Below are 7,878 nucleotides of genomic sequence, written 5' to 3' on the forward strand. Positions count from 1 at the left end.
CTCTCCCTCGGTTTGTGTTTCTAGTTGATATAAAGAAAAACAGGAGGCGATAGAAGCAGAGGTGACCAGGAAGCGCAGAGCAGGGTCGGGCTGGTGTGTGTGTGGGAGGATCCGTGGGCAGCGCCCACATCCATGCCGCGCCTGGGAGAAATGGAGACAAGACGGTGCCCGGGAAGGGACGCCCCAGCCGCTCGGCTTTCATGACACCTGCTCAGCACAGGGTGGCTGTTCCCAAGGAGAGAGAAAGGGTCCGAGGTGTGGGACGCAGGCTGGGTGGGCTGGCGACAGGCTTCAGTCTCAGCCTTCTCACAGCATCTTCCGGCCCTGTGGGCGCCCTCTCACTGCAGCTGTTCTAAGACACCCGCCGTCACCAGCCCAGCCACTCCTTCGGCCTTCCACAGCCACTTCCTGCATGCTGGCTCCTCCGGGCTCAGCCATCCACCTCCCTGGCTGTCGCATGCACCCTGGGGTGGGAGTAGGCGTGGGGCCTCCTCTGCCCGACCGCCCCTCTCCTCTCCTGGGCTCAGCCCTTTCCAGCTCCGCACTCATATCTGCCTTCTCAGAGCCTGTGTTGCTCTGGTTGGCCACAGACACGTCTAATCCTGGCCTTGTCCTCAACTCCTCCTGGGTCCCCTCCAGCAGAGCGGCTGGCCCCAGAGCGGGGCGTATTCTCCAGTCTCTCCTGCTCCTTAGTCCTCATGGCCAACTAGGCGATGAATACGCAGGCTTCCAGCTTCTGAGATCCTTCCAGCCATTTCTCCTTCCCACTCCCAGGCTCTCTGGACCGAACCCTGCACAGCCTCCAACCTGGTTTCCCAGCCGCAGTGTGGACTGGCCTGGGGCGGGGAGGGAGAAGTGACCCAGACAGACAGCAGGCCCCAGAAGCTCACGGTGTGTGGGGAGGGATCAGACAGGGCACAGGGAATGAAAATGCAAAGAAGGGAGAGGTCAGCGCATGCAAGGGCTGGAGAGTTTGGAGGAGGCAGACTAGCAGGGGCCTCAGGGAGGGCTGCGGCAGGCAGAGCAGGGGACATGTGCAGGAAGAGCTGGGGCCACAGGATGGAGCCGGGCAAGCAGGAGAGGTCAGGGCCACCTTGGGCCACAGGGAGAGGGGACAGAGAGGAGGTGCAGCTAGGAACCCACGTGGAGCCTGTTCTGCAGGGCCTCTCGGAGTGAGGACTGAGGGGCACGCAGTGGAGAGCCCAGAGCTTAGGGATTCCAGGGAAACAGATTCTGAAGTTTCCAGCAACCTACCATCACAGACACAGAGGGACTGAAAAGCCTAAATGTGAATTACAGAAATGGAAAGTATCACTTTGTGCCTATTAGTCCCGCAAGAGTTAGAAAGTTGGATCTCACCAGGCGTGGGCCAGGATGTGGGCACTGGGGAAGCCCCGGGCACTGCTGGCCATGCCTAAGAAAGGGTTTGGTGAGGGAGCCAAGTGGGTGGGGTTGGGAGATGGGGAGGGGGAGACGCCTGGGGTGATCTCAGGTTTCTCTCCTATGTGGCTGGACAGCAGTGAGGCCATGAACCAAGGACAGGGGCAGGTTTGGGGGAAGCGAGGTGTGAGATGCCCACATTAGACTGGAAAGCACAAGCTCTCTCATCTCCTGGGCTCTCACTATGTTGCCCAGGCTGGCCCTGACCTCCTGGGCTCAAGCGGTCCTCCTGCCTCGGCCTCCCGAGCAGCTGGCACTACAGGCATGCGCCACTGTGCCCAGCTTGTGGGGCCATTTTAAAACACAGGCTTCCTGAGGCCCAAATCAACTAACCTCTGAGGTGACAGAAGGCAGTTCAGCAGATTCACCAATGCAAGACCCTCACGTTCATTTGGTTTAAGAATCATCCTGTCAGGTCCTTCCCAGGTTGGGGGACGTGGCCTCAGAAAGGCCCAGGACTCTTTGCTGTGCCCGGCTGCTGGTGTCCACCTGGGCGTGTCACTCGCTAAGAGAGGACCCCACACCAAGCACATGGGAGGAGCTCCAGCCATCTCCACACAGCGAACACCCATCTTAGCTACAGACATGATCCAACTGCCACGTCCGCTGCCAGGATAAAGGGACAAGATCATCTAGCAGACATTTTTTCAGTTATATTTCCCCCTCAAAATGTAACTCTGTATTAAATTAAAACCCAATAATCTCTTTCTGTGCCAAGTGCTGTGGGGAGGGGTCACCGGCCTCCCGCCAGCTCAGACACCAAGGTAAGCTCTGCGTGTGCCGTGCACTCCAGGGTCCTCGTGTCCCGTCTCCCTGTGGCGTGGTCCGGTCTGGTCCAGCAGTGAGGGTTCCTGTGGGTTCTGGACTAGAAATCAGCATGCCTGGCTCTTCCCACCCCTTCCTTAACATCTGCCCTTTGGCAGACCATGGCTCCTCTCTGGGCCTGTTTCCTCATCTGTGTAACTAGGAGGTTGGTTCTTGATGCCAGAGGAATCCTAGAATCTCCTGGGGAGGTCTAAAAAAGACAACTATGACAAAAACCCAAACACGGGTACCTGGACCCATTTTCTGAGATTCTAATTTACATTAGCCTGGTGGGGGGTGGTGTGCAGATACCAGCTTTTTAAAATTTCAATTCCCCTGATTCTAACACGTGGCCAGGGTTGAACACTTGGGGCTGAATTTGTCTGAGGTGCAGGTGTAGGTCTTACGGTGGCAATCTGTAGCTAGGCCGGGGCAGTTGTGCAGGGCTAGGCTTGTCAGCCCCACTTGGCGTCTGCTCTGGATGAACCGTGAATGAACCAAGCCACAGATGCTGCATATAAAAATATTTTAGGAGTGTTTTTTGTTGATGTTTTAAATTTTATCATCCTTGATGTCCTTGTAGATCTTGCATTGTTTTTAACCTTTAAAATTAAAAAAAATTATTTTTGTCATTTTTTAGAGATTATGTCTCACTATGTTGCCCAGGCTGGCTTCGAACTCCTAGGCTCAAGGGATCCTCCCACCTCAGCCTACAGGGGAGCTGGAATTACAGGTGCATGTCATTGTGCCTGGCGGTTCTTGCATTTTTGAAAAAACAGCAGCTGGGGGTGCACACTGCCTTTTTTCCTTACAAGGATGGCTGTCATTCCAAAGCTCCTCCTTCCAGCAGGGAGGACTCCCTCCAATGAGCTTTGACTGCTATATTGTTCTTCAGTGATGTCCTGCCACATGCCAGCCACGCGACCCTAGGCAGGTTGCTAAGCTATCTGCGCCTCCATTTCGTCACCATTCGTGTTCGTCACATAACAATATTCACCTCATAATGTTATTGGTGAAGATAAAATTAGTGCATTCAAATAAAGCACCCAAAACAATGACACGTGGTAAGTTTTCCAAAACAGTTACTTTGTATTATTATTTTTGTTACTATTATTTCTGGAAGAGAACTGTGGGTGAAAGTGGGCATGGGGTAGGCAAGTGTTGGCTCACATTTGTTTTACCTGTTCCTGGTGGTCTGTTTGGGGGAGAATGTGAAAACTGCTGTTTACGTGTCAAAATTGTATTATTCGAGAGGATTGGAAATGCAATGTACAAAATCGTTCAGTGGTAACAGTGGATATTGGAAAATTGGACGGTGCTGTCAAAGATGAGCCGATCCCGCACGATGCACATGGGAGGGTGAATTCTGTCTTCCACTGTGTTCACTTGCTCCCCCACGCGCACCTGCAAGCGTTTCAAGTCACCAGCCTGCGACGCTCCGATCCTGGTCTCACGGCGCCCCCTGGCGGCTTGAGGAAGAACGGCTTTCCTTTATTCCAGAGAAGTCAGAACCGGGTCACCCAGAAGGGACATGGGCGCACTGACGCGGTGGCCCGGGACACTTCCTGGCGGGCAGGAGGAGCTGTCACCGTTTGCTTCTGTCCCCTGCCCCCATGAAGAACCGCCAGGTACACTCAATGCCCGCGCGCTGCCACCCCATGGGCTGGGAAATGCTGGGGCGTTCCAGCTTGTCCCAGGGATGACGCGCCTCCTGCACAAAGACTTGTCCCGCGTCCCCGCCGCTTCCACACGTGCCGCTAGACACTGACGTGGTGCAAACCCTGTCGGCAACGGTCTCGGCCAGGAATCTGCTCCTGTAACGTACGTCCACACGGACAGGGGGACCTGCGGGCCGCACATTGTTAGTGTTCTGGGACCTCACCTGGCAGGTGCGTTCTGGGAAGATTGGGCTGTGTTTTCTTCGGAATTTTATCAAGTTGCTCAGCATTTTGGAAAATCTTTTTTTCTTGGCAATGCTTAGCTTTTATTTTGAAATGTCAAATATAAATAAAAAGCAACTTCTCTTAAATTTATCCTTTACTTGGCCGGGTGCGTTGGCTCACGCCTGTAATCCTAGCACTCTGGGAGGTCGAGGTGGGTGGATTGCTCAGGGTCAGGAGTTCGAAACCAGCTTGAGCAAGAGCAAGACCCCGTCTCGACTATAAATAGAAAGAAATTAATTGGCCAACTAATATATATAGAAAAAATTAGCCGGGCACGGTGGCGCATGCCTGTAGTCCCAGCTACTCGGGAGGCTGAGGCAGCAGGATTGCTTGAGCCCAGGAGTTTGAGGTTGCTGTGAGCTAGGCTGACGCCACGGCACTCACTCTAGCCTGGGCAACAGTGAGACTCTGTCTCAGGAAAAAGATTATCTTTATTCATTATAAGTAGGTGAAAGTGACTTCATCATATCTCTCGTGGAGCTTTGGACAAGCACTCGATGTGGAAATGTATAGTATTTTATTATAAATTACCTTTTATTTCTATTTTATATCACAGTTAGAACATTTTATTTTTTAATTCTCTGCAAGGTCCAATTATATTATGTGTGAATCTTTACTTTAGGAGACTAAAGCGGGCGTTACAAATGATTTGCTATACAAAGGAGCGTTGGGTCTGTGGGGAGGAGACCCACTGTTCCGAAGTCACAGAAGGAGCAAAAACCAGATGGTCTTCATCAACTGAGACCTGGTGGTTACTTCCTGACACGTCTTCCCTCTTGAGGCAGAGGCTACGGGTCTCTGCCTGTGCTTCTCCTCCCCTCCTGCTTTCCTCCGGCATCCGTTCCCCGTGCTCCCAGGCTCGGTGGCAGAGGGGTACCCGGGGATACCGTGGGCAGAGCCAAGGAAAGCTGAGCATGAGGTGGCTGCCTGGGCTTGCACAGGACCGTCCCCACAGCAGCTGCTGAAAACGAGAGGGGCTGCAGGCTCCCGCTCCAAGTGCCCTCTGCTTAAAGCAGCGCAGCCAAGAGCAGCATCTGCTCCAAGGAACATAACTGTTCAGCGTTTTATCACTTAACTGGCAAGTCCCCAGAATGTTGTTTGCCAAGGGGTTGACAAGGTGGCCTGGCCATGCGGAGACAGCCCATGTGCTCCGTGGCCGTGCACGCCAGGGTGCCTCAGCTGCTCTGACCCTGTGTGAGCCTTGTGAAGTGGAGGCCCCCCGGGACTTAATTTGCCCTGGCTTCAGGACAAATTACGTGCAGCTTGGCCTGCCAGCCCTCCTTTGGGCAGGGCTGCTTATCTACGTCCGCCCTTCTCCTCTTACCACGTGCTACTTCCATTCGTGCTCCTCTCCGGGGCTGTTAGAGGAAGATCCATTCACTTACTGCACAAACCTTTGCTGGTGTCTTAGGCCAGGACCCTAGAAGCAGACCATGAGCTGAGGGTCCAGGCGCAGGTGATTTATTGAAAGATGATCCTAGGAGAAACTGGTAAGGGCAGTGCAGACAGGAATGGTGGGGAAGCCACAGGCATGTGGTTTCAGAGGAAGAGCCAGCCCTAGCAGGATCCCGCAGGAAAGCTCTGAGTATAAATTATTTCTCAGAGTTTGCCGCAACCCAGGCAAGGGAGCAGGGCTTTTAGACCCCTCCCAGTCACTGACTAAGGCTACCTACCCATCTTCCCTGGAGTAGCCCGAGGACGGTTCCCCAAAGCAAGTTAGACAACCAGGTTAGGTGTGCAAGCACCCAGAGCTGGGGAAAGGCCACAGAAGCAGTCAGGGGCCTTGGGATCTGATGGTACGTACCCAGTGTCCACCACAGTGGCCCCCTCTGTGCCAGGTGCTGGACCAGGGTGTGGCTTCCCCGAGTGTGTCTTCCCCACGTGTGTCCTCTGTCCACTCAGGGAGGGACTGTATTTGGTTACTGCTGCTGAAATGCGCCTTAGTTGATCAGGGTCCTCCATCTGACCCTAAGGAAGTCACTGCCTCTTTGGGTTTCCCTTACCTAAGTGAGGAGGTTGGACACTATAAGACCCTCGCTCCTTCCACTCTCAACTCTGTGACCACAGCAGCTTAACATGGGGGTGTGGGTCCTGATAAAGAATGCAATGTTTGGCCATCATTTGTCAGTCCTTAGATAGTTTGTATCTGGAGATATATGATCAAAGTTTTATTATAATGTTGATGAAGCAGCCAAATGATCTTATTAGATGAGAGAATGGAGTCATAATTAATATAAGCCTTTTCTGTAAATTCAATCACAAGAGCTTAGGAGAGAGTGTGAGATAGGGCGAGGAGTGTGTGTGTGTGGTGTGTGATTTTAGGGGGATGTTTTTAGGGTGGTGACATACTCAAGCAAATAAGGCCTAAGAACAAAGAGTATGAATAAAAGGTAACTGCCACTTGAGGCAGGACAAAAGAAGTGTAAACAGTTGAGCTACTTTTTACTTGGCTTCTGCCCACCCACATTGCAAGGAACACAAACCAGCGTCTCCATGGAGTGAGTAACTGTTTTGTGGCCAGGGAAACAGTTTTTGTGGTGGGTCATTGGTGGCATAGAACCTGCCATGACCAGATCAACAACGGGGATGTAGCTCTGTTTTCCAGAGCCCACCTTTGAAGAGGTGGTGTCTTGAGTGAAGGGAGTTTTTCTATCTGTCTCCTGCACCATAAAGTATGTTGGCAAGACATGGGGACCTGGCACGGCAGTGTGCTCCCGGCTGACCCGTTCTATGCCTGGGGAGGAGTGTTGTGCCCCCACTAATGCTTGGGGCTGGGTCACAGTGGAAGCCTGAATGCCAAGCAGACATTAGGGGGATTGATGGAAGGGGAGTGGTTTGGGGGCCTGGGAGAGGGGGTGCAGCTGCAGCTTCACTGTGGTTATTTACAGCCTCACTGAATAACCAGGTTGACAGCTCGCCGTAAGCTGGCCTGGCTGGCACACAGCCCCAGCCTTCTGCCCACCCCCCAGCGTGGGGAACGTCAGCCTCAGAGACAGTGACCAGACTCAGCAGGTGTGGAAGGAAAGACCGCAGAACTGTAACCCAAGACCTCTTTACCCAGAGAGAGGTGTACATATGTCCACACGCCTGAACCCCTAAATATTTCACAAGTAGACATTTGTGAAAGAGATGTAGCCCGACTATTGTGATTGGTACTTTTGGTACAGGTAGAATGAGCATGGATAATCCCAAATAAGAAGAAATCCAGAGACAGCTCTTGGGGAAGGTATTAATAATTGGCTTGGGGAATGCACATTGAAGCATTTTTGTTTTTGTCTTTTTGATTTGTTTGTTTTATGGTGTGTGTATGTGTGTTTCTTTTGGCAACAGAAGTACCAATCTGATCCTATTTAACTTGCCCATGTTTTTGTTTGCTGCACTTGCCTGGCATTGTGGGCCCAGGGGCCCAGAGACGTCCTGGTTTGGAGGGGCTGACCTAGCTGGTCAAGCATCCACGGTGCTCCCGTCTGCTCACGCACGCGCAGCAGGACCGGGTCTGGTCTAGCAGCCCCACCGGCCGCGCCGGAGGGCTGTGAGGGGTGGCGATGTGGAGTCAGAAGTCCAGGCCAGGGCCTGGTGTGGCCGCTCCTTTCTGTGACCCGGGCCGTGTCACCTCTGCCTGGTCTGCCTCAGGGGACGGCGAATCAAGTGAAGTAGTGCAGGAGAAAGTGCATGGGGACTGTGATGTTCC

This window comes from Microcebus murinus, chromosome 1, assembly GCF_040939455.1.
Source record: "Microcebus murinus isolate Inina chromosome 1, M.murinus_Inina_mat1.0, whole genome shotgun sequence".
Classification (NCBI taxonomy): Eukaryota; Metazoa; Chordata; class Mammalia; order Primates; family Cheirogaleidae; genus Microcebus; species Microcebus murinus.